Here is a 12,521-nt window from a genome sequence, read left to right on the forward strand (position 1 = left end):
TGCGCGGGGGGGCAGGGAGAGGAAAGCGCGAGAAGCGAGAACGTCGGCGGTCGGAGCACGCCGGAGAGAGGAGAAGAGAAAATGGCCGGCGCGGCGAGGGTGCAGCTCGGGATGGTGGCGCTAGTGTAAGACGGCCGAATAGCGGTACGCGGCGAAACCAGCCGGGCAACCTCCGTCGCTTCGGCGCTGCCGCTCGGCGGCTCGGCCGCTCGGCGTTCAGTTCGTGTCCTCTCGCTGCGCACGACGGTTGCGGCCGCGTCGGCGTCGTTCCCACGTTCGCGTCTCGCGGAACAGAAACTGAACAAAAAAAAAACAGAAAGAAAGGAAAGAAAAGAAAAGAAACACCGGGAGAAAGAAAGCGGAGAGACCGAACGGACCGAACGCGTCGCGCGAGGAAAGGAAACACCGAGCAGTGCGACTCGATAAACAAAACGGACAACGGTAACAGTTTCTGTTTTCCTTTCTCGTCGGAATTCGGTCGGAGTAAGGAACGCGCGCGCGAGGCGCTCCGAAGGTGTCCCGTGAACATCGCGCCGGTTCACTTCGCAGTGAAGCGGTTTGCAGTGTGAAAGTGGTGATAATCCAGTGTGCGCGTCGAACGTCGCGGGTCGCGGGCTATCGTAAAATTCGTAAATCGTTCGCTGACTATCTTCAGGTGAATCGTGATCGTACGTATACGGCGGCAGCGATTCGCGTCTCGCGTCGGTACGAGGTGACGTGCGAGGGAGAGAGAGAGAGAGAGAGTGAAGGAGAGAAAGAGAGAGAGAGGGGGAGGTGGCGAGAGCGAGAGACAGCGCGCGAGAGAGGAGCGCGTACGCTCTCCCTCCGTCGCGTCGCGCCGCGCGGTGCACCGCGCGCCGTCCGTCCACCTTTCGCGTTGCCGCGAGTGCACGGGATAAAATGGCGCTTGCTTTCGTCCGTGCACCTCTATCGACCGTGACGAACTGCACGGCGGAATCGCGTCGGCACCGTTCGCCGCGGCCCTTCTGAGGGAACGTCCTGAGCGACGTCCCGCCGACGTCGTCGTCGTCGTCCTCGTTCCCCGTCGCGGCGGCGCGTTCCTCCGATCGTCGACGGCTCCGCACGTCGCGTCGTGACCGTCGTGCCCCTTTCTTCGCTCGGGGTACCGCGCGTGTATGTGTGTATGTGCCAAGTGCCGGAGCATCGCGGGAGCTATCGCGGCGATTTCGGAACGGCTGTCTGCGGAGCGGAGCGGATCCGGAGCGAGCTCTATAGGTGAGTCCAAGTCCGCATCTCTGCGTCTCGAATCTATCCCTGAACTCTGACGATACCCGAGAGGGAGAAATTCCCGAGCGGGCGAATTGCAAATTGCGATTTGCGCGTTTCGCGCGATTCGTTTATCAGCGCGCGATGGGATCGGGCGACAGCCTCGGCGATAGCGATTCGCCACTCGCTGCGGCCTCGGGAGCGAGGATCGCGATAACCCGGAGTTAATCTGCGCGACGCCCCCCGAGGCAGCCCAAGGTAGCCCGTAGATATCGCCAGGCAGAGATTTCGCGGAACCGCGCGTCTTATACGCGCGTACCCGTTACGCGAGACTCGTGGATCGCGAGACAACTTCGCGACGCTCCACGGGGACTCGCGTTACGGCGAGAGGTATTAACGATCGGTATCACCGGTGAAAGGCATTAATTCGCCTCTCTCGTTCGCCCGACCGTCCTGCGGATTCCGATTCTTAGCGCCTTTCCTCGCGCTCCGTCGCGCGTAGTCGCTCGTTTTATCGTGCGAAATTGGAAAAAGTCGTAAAACGAAAGCGCTTTACCTCGTAAGCGAACGAGTGAATGCGTTTAATCAACTTCCTGGATTCTCCTCGAGATTCCCTTTTTTTTTCTTCTTTTCCATCGACCTAATCGGAGCTGATACGCGCTCCCATGTAATGCATATCGCATATTAAATTTTTAATTATTACGATACGTGTAATTGGCGATTACCTAATGGTACTTTTAATCATTATGATATTTGATTTGCAATCTAAGGTCTGCAGGTCCTAAAGGTCACGTTCAACCACTTTCTCAATTAGTCCGGATCTATTTGAATGTCGCGTCTCTTTTGGATTGTAAAATTTATCAAATCAAAATCTGTCAACTGTACAATATGTAATTAAATATGTATATCAAATTAAAAAGTATGCGCAAGAACGCGCGTTTCAATTGTAAAAAATTTCCCAAGAATATAAAATAACTGACGATAATTACAAGCTCAACGAGTGAAGCCTGACATTTTGCGGTCAGTTTTTTTTAAAGGAAAAATATCCGGCGAGGGAAGTGGTCGATCGCCATGGCTGTGCAAAGAAATTTTAGGGTGGCGAAGGTCGCCCGGCGACACGCGATATGCCCCGCGTGTATACATAGGTAATACGCCTGTGTGCACAGAGAGACGAGCGTAAAGTTTTCGCGCGCGCCGAAGGACGCGCCTTCGGCTTATAGCTTATAGCGCGGCGCACAAATACCGCGCGCGGCGCGACGCGGCGCGACGCGTACCGCACGGGAAATGACGGGACAGGACGTGTTTGAGCTCGACTCTCTACGCGCAAATATTTTACGCGGGCAAACACTCGCCGCGACGGATCGCATCGTTTCCTCTTACTCCCTCGCGGCCCGCGCGCCCGCACGAGAAGATTTTCCTTTCTCGTTCCGTTACGTAATCCATCAAATGTCAAAACGGTTCCGCGCGGGGAACCATTCTGCCAAGAGCGGTTTAGGGTTACGTGTCCACTTTGTCTAATTTTTTTTTTCCACGGGGTAGTAAATCTCCCTTCTGTATCTTCTTCGAGATTAGGGTCAGGCAAATATTATCAGCAATTTTCTCTTATGGCATCGTTATCGTAAATTTTTTTTTATCTCTAGTCGATAGCGATGAGTTATTTGGTACTTGGTATCCGCAACAAGGAGAGTACGATCACTACGACCAAAAAAATCAGTCTCGTTATATTCAATAAATTAATTAATTTTAGATATTCGTGCCCAAATTTTAGTTATGTATTTTATTATATTTTATTTGTCAAAACCTCATTCTAGTCTCATGCTTTTTAATTTTTCATGTTTCGAAATCAATTACAATATCATAAATGAGACATAAATAAAGAATAAATTTAACTTGAGTGAAAATTATTCACCATATATCGTCTATATATCGACTACAAATTGTTGACCGGCTTAAATTCCAATAAATCCACGTAATGAACGTAGAAAACAGTCGTAAATACTCGAGAGATCGGTCGGCGGGAAATGAATTTTCGTGACGTGGTCACATCACGAATATGTCGACGAGCGAACCGATCGTTATCGCCCGGCTGACAGTGGACGTTTAGCTAGATAGGAAGTGTGGCAATTCTCCAGCCATTGGATAAAAAAGGGGCACTACCCTCCGCTTTTCTACCTGTTGTCGGCTCGGCCAGGTAACAACGTGAATCCTATACAGGGGGTTTACCTCGAGTTTGCGGAACGTGTCATCACGCTTTCAAACTTTACTGAATCGTGGTAACAATGTTTTTCCACCAATGACGAGCGCGTTAAACGCGAAACGGTCGACTAGGTATGTGTGGAAATGTAATCTAGTATCAAAATTCACGTACGATATATGTGTCCTTTAAAATCACCTCGCGAGCACCGTTTTGAAGATCGGAGTAGCAAATTCAGAATCTTGATAATTTATATTATACAATTGGGCAAAAATTTAAGTAATGCCGTCGCAACTGTTTTTCTGAATCTGAATTATGTTGTGGGAAAAATACAAGGGAAAATTTCACGTACAACAAATACTGAAAGTAGCATGCTTTTCGCGTACCTGTTATCTCGATTTTTTAATATATTTTTTTAATTATATAGATGCAGCTAACATTTTTTATACCTTTCAGCTATATCGCATGTGTTTCAATGAAAGAACTTCTCTCTGTATTTTCACATTCATAAAATTTCTGTTTTAACAGAGGAAACACATGTAACGATGGAAAACTTGTAATTATTTAACACGCCCGCGGCAAAATGCTCTTCTCGTTTTACAAAATAATCCCAGCGCTAAGGGACTAAAACAGAGAAAGTATGCCCGGCACGCAAAATAACGACAATCTAGTTTATTAACCATTAACCCGTCTATTAACCATTATACTCGTAACATTTAGCGGCTCGCGTGCAATATCGTGCTCTCGCGCGTTCGTAAAACACGACAGTTTCAAAACAGTTTCCGCTTCGTTCGCAAGCGTGTTGAAGTAGCGGCCGCGGTGTGGCCTCGTTTCGCGATGTAATCGTGTACAATCGATTTGGTAACGACTGAATCGCCCCTCGCGATCCACAAGTGCATTCGAATCGCAAGAAAACAAGATTAATAAAACAAAGTGGAAATGCCGTTGCGTTTCGTAAGCGCCAAATGTATGTCACATGCATATTTCAGTTTTTAAATTTAATTCCTCTCTTATTCATGTATACAATAATTTATTCACAATTTATTTATGTATATAGTTCATCTGTACATTTAAATCTTCATGTTTTAAATTTAGGTACTTATATTATATCTTGTTATATCTAAGCCAACGCGGAGAAACTTCATATTACTTGTATGCCGTAAAACAGAACTTCCACAGGAACATATACATACGCATATATGCAATGTATATAAAATATCCTTAAAGCGTGTAGTATATATGCATGTAGTAGTATAATTATACAAAAGGTATATCCGGATGACTTTAGACCCCCAAGGTGCATTAGAGGGTTAATCGCGTGTGCACGTAGAATATAGGCACCCGCAGCGACTTACCCCGTGTCCCTCGTTTTCCCCCGTATTTACGGCGACGTGGCTCCAAAGCTTACGCAATTTCATAAATGAATCGACCCGCTTCCGTCATTAGGGCGTAATTCCATTTTCGGCATCTCCCCTCTTTTACCGGCTCACCACGATTAGCCTCAATTCGCTGTATAACGTATAAAGGCCGCTAATTTGTCCCGTATCTTCTTTCGTCTCGCTCCGGAGTTGACAGGCGCAACCGTCTTTCACATGTCGGACAGGGCGGGAGAGAAAGAGAAAGAGAGAGAGAGAGAGAGAGAGAAAGAGAGGGAAAATGTCGCCGACGACGTGAGAACGGATCCTCGATGTTTGTTCCGTGCTCGTGGCGCTATCCGGTCGTCGAGATCTTGTCCGATAATCGTCGGCGGACCGTTAGACGAAAATGATCGCGGCCCCGCTGAGATATCGCATTGCCCCCCCCTTTCCGTATCTCCCCTCTTCGCTCGCTCCTCATCTCGCTTTGCGTATGTACGTACTTGGGTACGCTCCCAGGGGCGAATCTGCGTGAAAATTAATGAAACCTAAGCTTCAGCTGTCAAGAGACCCTACAGGCATCTTTGGAGCACTCGGACCCCCCAAGGCAAAACGTTATCCGAAATATTATCCCCTCATTTTACTTTAATGAAAAGAATTAACACTGTAATCCAAGATTAGAGTAAATGATTGTTATTAAACTTATCGTTGCGCCGATTTTGCCTGGCTTCATTGTTATACATAGCCCCAGAGTGTGCCTAGACGCAAGAAGGGCTGTACGGCTTCGCAGAATAATTCTCTTCGCGAATATACATATATATTCGCCAACGTCTCGAAATCGCGCGTTATCTTTAACCCTAACGTTTGCGTACGCTCCACAGAAGCGTTTAGTCCCCAGGCCTCGAAGAGTTCTCGTACTTCACTGCGCGGCTCCGAAGATCAATCCCAATCTCATCGGCGTGGCGAGGATCGGAGCAATTAATTATGATTACTGGTATTATTAGAGACACGTACTGGCGTGTCTATCGGCGGTCGACGCGTCTGCGTGCGTGCGTGTGCGTTCGTTCGTTCGCGGCGTGCTGACTCGGCCGGTTCGTCGGACATGTACTCTCGCACACACTCGGGCGCGCTCGCCGCTGGTGTAATTGCATCGTGAAAGTGTTACAAAGCGATTCCCGTCGGCCCTGTGAAAACGCGTCGCTTTGCGTCGCCTCGCGTCGTCGTTCGATCGAGCGCGCACCCGCCGCGCCGCGGACTTGTAGACGTAGTGAAAGTAGTGCAACCACCTGGCTCGTCCTTTGAAAACCTGCAACCCGTGCCGTGCATACCGATTCAGGCATGCACGCGCCAATCTAGTCCCGCGAGTTAGCGTCTCGAACTTCTCAAACGCTCCAAAGGGAAAGAAAGTTGCTCTCCCCTCGAAAAAAGCTTGACACAAAGAACGCACAAGTCATGGAGAATCATCGCATTTTTTATTAAACCGGTCTTTTATCGATAATCCACCTCCTAAAACTCTTTAAGCTGAAAATTACACTTATTATGACATTTTCATTTATTTATGATTCTATGAATATTATAAAGGCATTATTATATGCATCGCTGTGTACAATGGGCATTATCGCTTTTTGTCTATTTTCATTTCCCACTTTTTCATGTTTAAGCCTCTAAAAGGGTCAGACAAATCCATGAAATAACAGTGGTTTTTCGAAAATCCCGAAACAATCCGGGATTATGCGGGGCATTAAGGAAGTTCCACAAAACCTTGAAATGCGTCGTCATGGACAAGCCGGTCGGTTATAATCTCGCTTTACATTTCCGACCACGCCGACAGGTCCTGCTGCAACCGCGTGTAATCTCGCTCGCTCATCTGGGATCTAGGGTTACCTGGTGGTCGTCGCCGCGGCGAGTGCACGTAGTTCGAGCGCATTGTGCCGCGCGTGCATCTCGGGGGATATTACTATACATTCGCGAGCTTCTATTTCGACCGGACGCGGAAAATACTTACGAGCTAGGCGAGATAGAATCTCTGAGAGATCGTCGCGTCATATCGCATCACGTTGCGTCGCTTCCGACGAGCGTGCTCGTGAAAATTCAATTTTCCGGGCCAGCCCCTCGACCGGCCGGTTATTTATATTTATGAAGACTTTGGCATCGCCCCTCCAACTCTCTCAATAATACATTACTGCGAAAAATAATCGTGCTCCTAATGGAGAACGTTCGTAACTGCAATATTTTAACAGCAACTTTTGTTTGAAAATGTGTTTAATAATCGATCTTCAAACTGGATACCCTATATCTCTGATTTGTTATTATATTTAGACAAAAAGCAATAATGCCATTTTTGCACCGAACCGCTTGCGCTATTTAAAATAATTGTTTCTTTTTTTATTGCAATTTCTGGAAAGCTATAGCTTTTAGCGATTGCAATTTTTTTTCGTCAAAGGCGCGATAAAGATTCGTGTCCTTAAAAAAAAAAAGAAATTATCGAGCATAGTTACAATTTAATATGTGTAAGCATTATCTGTGCGCGTCCGTACATTTGTTACAGTCATCAGATACCACTTGAACGATTAATTACACCCCTGATACGTTGCTAATCCCCGTCGTTTAAAATTGTACGTCACGGCCGCTCACGGTGATCTCAGTGCGCGCTGAAGATCATTAGATCTGTGTAGATGATTGATATCGGGGATTTCTTCATGGCCGTTTAAACGAGACGAATAGAAACGTCACCTTTATCTGCTTACGAGAGAGTCGACGAGAAGTCCAATGTGTTTCCGAGATGGCCGCGTCTTCGCTCTTTAGTCTACAAATTACGTGCGATACGAGATTCTCGTATAGCTACTGGAGTTTTTAATGGAGCCCTCGGCTATTTGCATACTTCCATGACATCTGCCACGGACTGACTTACTGCCTCGTATCGAGCGACACGTTCGCTTACACAAGCGATGGTGGAATTGATAATTATCCCGCTGGAATTAATAAATCCCGTTAGAAAGACCGACGGGAGATTTTCATACCCCACCTATAGCAAAAATATTTGTCGTGATCGTGCTCGAAGATTAACGCGATTATCTCGACACTCCCGACGGCGTTTAAGCGCACGATTTTTTTTAATGTTCACTTTCGATATCAAATTTCTCTTACAAAACACCCGGTGCGTTTCCCATCGTTAACGATCCGACGGCTGTAAAGAAAAAGAAGAGTCAGTTAAAAGAGAAAGAAAAGAACCGCCCGTTACGTAATTTTGATTTATTCGCGAGTTTTACTTGCGTATAGTTACGAGCGTCGAAAGAGAGAGACCGTTAATTTTTTTTGGCTTTTACATACAGCGCGCAGTGTGTCGAAATACTTGCGGGGCGTGAGTTACAATCGTATTCGTCCGTTTCGCTGGACCACGATTTCTTAGGCGGTGGAAATCATTTGAATCGCGCGGCGCGCAATGACAACCGATCGATTCACAGAGATATCGAGCAACGATCGGGAGCCTAGTCGAGAGCACACACACCTGTGATATAGTAATAATAATTACGACAGTATAACTTCGCGCGCTTGGGTTGCGAAACTCCCCGTGAATATCGCGACACTGCGCGCTACGGGGTGAAAGGTCTCCCCACCTAGATATCCATAAGAAGCTTATCGCGTGGTCACGTACACGTACACGTATATGTATACCTGCACCTTCACATACGGTACATATACATATATGTATGTTCGCTCGCGGATGCAAAGTCGACAGTGAAATTATTAGGAATTCACGAATGGTTTATCAACGATGGGCGATTTAATTAAAACGTTCGGACAGGGCCACCTTTTACGATCGCCGATATTCGTGCCCGTCGATATTAATTTGCGAAATCGACCGCGAGACAAATGCTTTCATCGACCTAATTGTTCGATGCTCAGGCGCTTTATAAGCCGATACTCGCGTGGCCAGCTCGCATTTACATACATTGCGACGCATACAACGACGTCGAGGACGATGGATACGAATGTCGGTAAACGTTATCTTCGATTTTTTGATAGACCGCCTCCTGTCTCCTTATTCATCGGTACTTTCTCTCGCGCCGATCATCGCCAGCACCGGGGGGGATAAAGCGATCGTTATCGTCTTTGCGAAAGAGTCATTCGTCACCCCAGCCAAATGCGAGCAAGATCGACGGGAGGGAGGAACGGTGTCCTTCTTTTCGCTCATGAATTTCTCGCGAGGGTAAACGCCGCTTCATTGTGTCCACGTGGCCGACTGCTTTAACTTTCTGCTTTAACGATCGACACGCGCATCCCTTTAATAACGATTACTGTGATCAAAAGCATTGTGAGGACGCATTTACGCCTAGCCTAGAATAGACAACTGCAAGTTGTTAGGGCCAGCAGGTTTTAGCGGGATATATTTTTTAAATCTTATTTGGGAATTTTCTCTCTAAATAAATAATCATGTTTGTCTCATTCTTTTTAAGGGCAGTGGTAAAAAAGCAGAATTAAATCAATTAAGAAGGAAATAAAATTCGAGTTAGAAGACGTAGAAATAATAAATTAAGAGTCATATTTATCTTTCTTTTAAATAAGAGACGAAAAATAACGATCTCGCGATAAATTTGCGGTGAAAAAATATTCGACTCTCGTCTCTCGTCGAAACGAAGATCCGATCGTTGATTCAGGGAGGGCCTTGCGTTGCATTATTATTCGATAGCGGTTCTAGAGGGGGAGAGCTCTTTTGGTTGGTAGGTGAAGAATAAATTTCGCACTGTCACTGGAAAAGAAAAATGTGGCAGCCGTCGCGACGAATGGAGAAGTCTGGCTCCGATTATCGATATCGTTCGCGGCCCTTCGCACCACGCATGTAACGGTGCGATCCTTTTCTACATTTTAATCATCTGGCATCGTTTCTCGAGGGATAGAATTCCGGGAGTGTCTTAAATTATTCAAGAACAACAATAAATCTTTATTATAGAGAAAGATTTACTTGATTTTAAAATTCGCTTCTGAAATACGTTATTAAAGTGCCACATTTTCTATTACAAATATTAGTGTTAATTAGATATTTATGTTAACAATAAGGTAGAATAAAAAAATCATCGTCATAAAGGAGCACACTTTTCGTGCAAAATTGTAATAGGATATGTACGACTTGTTAATGATGAAAGGCTGAAGGCCGGAAGAATCGTATTTTCTGAAAAAACCGGCGCCAACCGGAGAGTATAGTAGCCCGCGCGACAAATTACCGACGATAATTACCAGGATTTCGTTCGTCGGGGGAGATGGATCTAGGTTTATTTTCTTGTTGACGGCTCGCCGTTGAATGGAAGAGTTTCGCCTCCTGCGTCCGTCCGCTGCTCGAATTTCATGGGAATCTGGCCAATGGTCGTGGCCCTCTCTACGAACCTTTCTTGCGCGAGTCTTGCGTCGCGCATATGGCCGCGTTTTTTTTCTTTTTTCTTTACCGGCGACGGGCCATTTTTTGGGAAGTGGGCGTACCTCTTTCCGGTTTTCGGTCCATTGTGTTCCGTCCTGCTTGCTTCGGTTCACCCGCTCGCCGAGAATGCGCCGACGTTGCACTCGCGCGAGCGCGTGCAGGCACAGGACCGGATTATCCCTACCTGTTCCCTGTTCCTGCCACGCACGCACGTATACAGATGCCCGCGCCTGCCGTGGTACGCGGCGTTTTCTATACGTCGCGTCGTACGGGAGAGGTATTTTCGCGTTGGAACACATGCGGCAACTCGTTTCGCTTAACACCGCCGCGCCGCATGCATGGCGATGGTTAAACTCGAAAAGTCGAAATCCACTCTCGCAAAATGTCTAATATTGGAAAAGGAATAAATCAATTAATCGTTTTCTTATGTTAATGTCTAAATATATAAAATTATTACGTAAGATTTAAATATATCTAGATTTCCATTATGCTCCGAGAACGAATGGTTCGTTCTCCTGGGCTCATCGATAATTTGTCGTGTAGAGTATGTTTCAAATAGTACTGCTCTTAATCCTTTCATTATTAACAAGTTGTATATGTCGTGTATGAAAAAGTTTTAGAATAATTATTCAAGCAATTATTTAAACCATTAGTATAAGACATTATAATACATCAAAAAAGGAATTTCATGTGAAACAATTAATTTCTTCGCGCAAACTCAAATACCAATCTCGCCGTCTTGACGTTACCAACTTATCGGCCTATTAATCGCGATTACAAGCGCGTGACATTAGGCCAGAGCCGCCATAAATCATGTATCTACCTTGGCATCTTTACGCGAACCTAGGCTTTCGAGCTTTAAAGTTTTATCGCGCGAGTGCGCGCACGTTCGAGCGATCGCGCTCCGCTTTCTGAATTTTCCAATAAAAAGATCGCTGTATATAACGCTCGAGCACAGCCGTTGAACCGGAAAGATTTAAACGGCTACCTATTTATGCCGTCTATGGTTAATAGTAGCGCGCTGCCAATAGCCAACCGGCCTAACTGTTCAGTGGCAAATAGATATTGAAGAATGACGACAGCGCGCCGCATTTTGATGAAAGATTCCGCGCGAGAGGGACGTGGCCACACGAGATGGTAGAAACCGTTAGAACTAGTGCTTCTCTCTCCTCCTCCACCTCCTTTTGGCCTTCTGCTCGCGCGCGCGGTCAGTTATCTCGTCGAGAGGATCAAAAGATTCGGGTCGAGGTTAATCTCTACCTCCTCGTCGTCCGACAGGCACCTGCGATTAATTTCGTATCTTTTCTTCTAGTTCCTCGATATTCTTCTTCCCGTCTTTCCTTCTCACTCCCCCCCCTTGGACACGCGATTTTCGAGAAAAAGGACGAGAAACGCGTTCATGATAGTCGAGGACGAGACTCCAATTTACCTCGACTCTCGCGCATCTTAATACCCTGTAATTTCGCGCGCGTAAATATTTACCATAAGAATATTCGCTCGAGCGGGATTCGCATCGGCGAGGCATTTTTTCACGTGAGACCGCGCGCAATTATTTTGCGCAATCGATGAAGACGAATACCCCGTCGTTTCCCGTTGTTCATGCGCGCGGAAGAATCTCGCTTGTCGCTTCCTATACCGCGATCTGTCTGCCGCTTTCTTTGCTCTGTAAGCTCCGCCAAATGTGTAAATTTACGGATCAAACGGCACGTTAATCGATCCTTACGACATCGGGCTCCTTACGCCCCGAGCACGCCGCGCGTATGTTTGTTCGGGATCCTTATTCGTCGCTAGATCCTATAGTTTGCGCCGTCTATCGGGCTGAAAGGAGCCCGTGGAAGGATCCAAAGGCTTTCGATGTCCCGTCTTCGCTTCTCCTTTTTTATGATCGTGCACGTTTGATGTGTAACGTGTGTCAGTTACCCTCTTCTCGCTTTCCTCATCTCTATCTCTCTTTCTTGCCTTCTCTCTGGCTGGACCTTCCGAGTCTCTACTGCCTCGGGAGAATCCTTGGCTAAATATTTGACGTGCGAGCGCGCGCAGCTGCGACGGGATTCCGAAACGCCGAACAAACGACTGGGGATCGGCAAAGATACCGTTCATTATGAAATTCCACCTGGTAATCAGAGGGCGAAGACTCCTCCCTTTGCGAGCGCAATGGATCGAACTCCCTTTAACAAACCGTTTACAATAACATATCTACTGTTTCTATTCAATTTTAGCAACACTATTATTATTTTATTATGTACGTTAGACAAATTAACGAAAAATTCTTGTTCTAAAAATAAATGTAAAGATAGGTGTTTTTGAAAATCTTTTAACTTGATTTCGGCTC

General features: G+C 46.4%; 1 protein-coding gene across 16 annotated transcripts in view; it reads left to right on the forward strand.

Moving 5' to 3' along the window:
* The window catches only part of Eph (Eph receptor tyrosine kinase), a 92,821-nt gene continuing 80,300 nt past the window's right edge, over positions 1-12,521 (forward strand). For 8 of the 16 annotated variants that reach the window (XM_071795878.1, XM_071795883.1, XM_071795880.1 and 5 more), the window contains exon 1: positions 2-1,236. The gene's annotated coding sequence lies outside the window, so the exon portion shown is untranslated. Of the gene's footprint in view, positions 1,237-12,521 lie in introns of all 16 variants that reach the window. The other 8 variants (XM_071795870.1, XM_071795875.1, XM_071795873.1 and 5 more) reach the window with 3 other exon arrangements.

Source organism: Temnothorax longispinosus, chromosome 12 (assembly GCF_030848805.1).
Source record: "Temnothorax longispinosus isolate EJ_2023e chromosome 12, Tlon_JGU_v1, whole genome shotgun sequence".
Classification (NCBI taxonomy): Eukaryota; Metazoa; Arthropoda; class Insecta; order Hymenoptera; family Formicidae; genus Temnothorax; species Temnothorax longispinosus.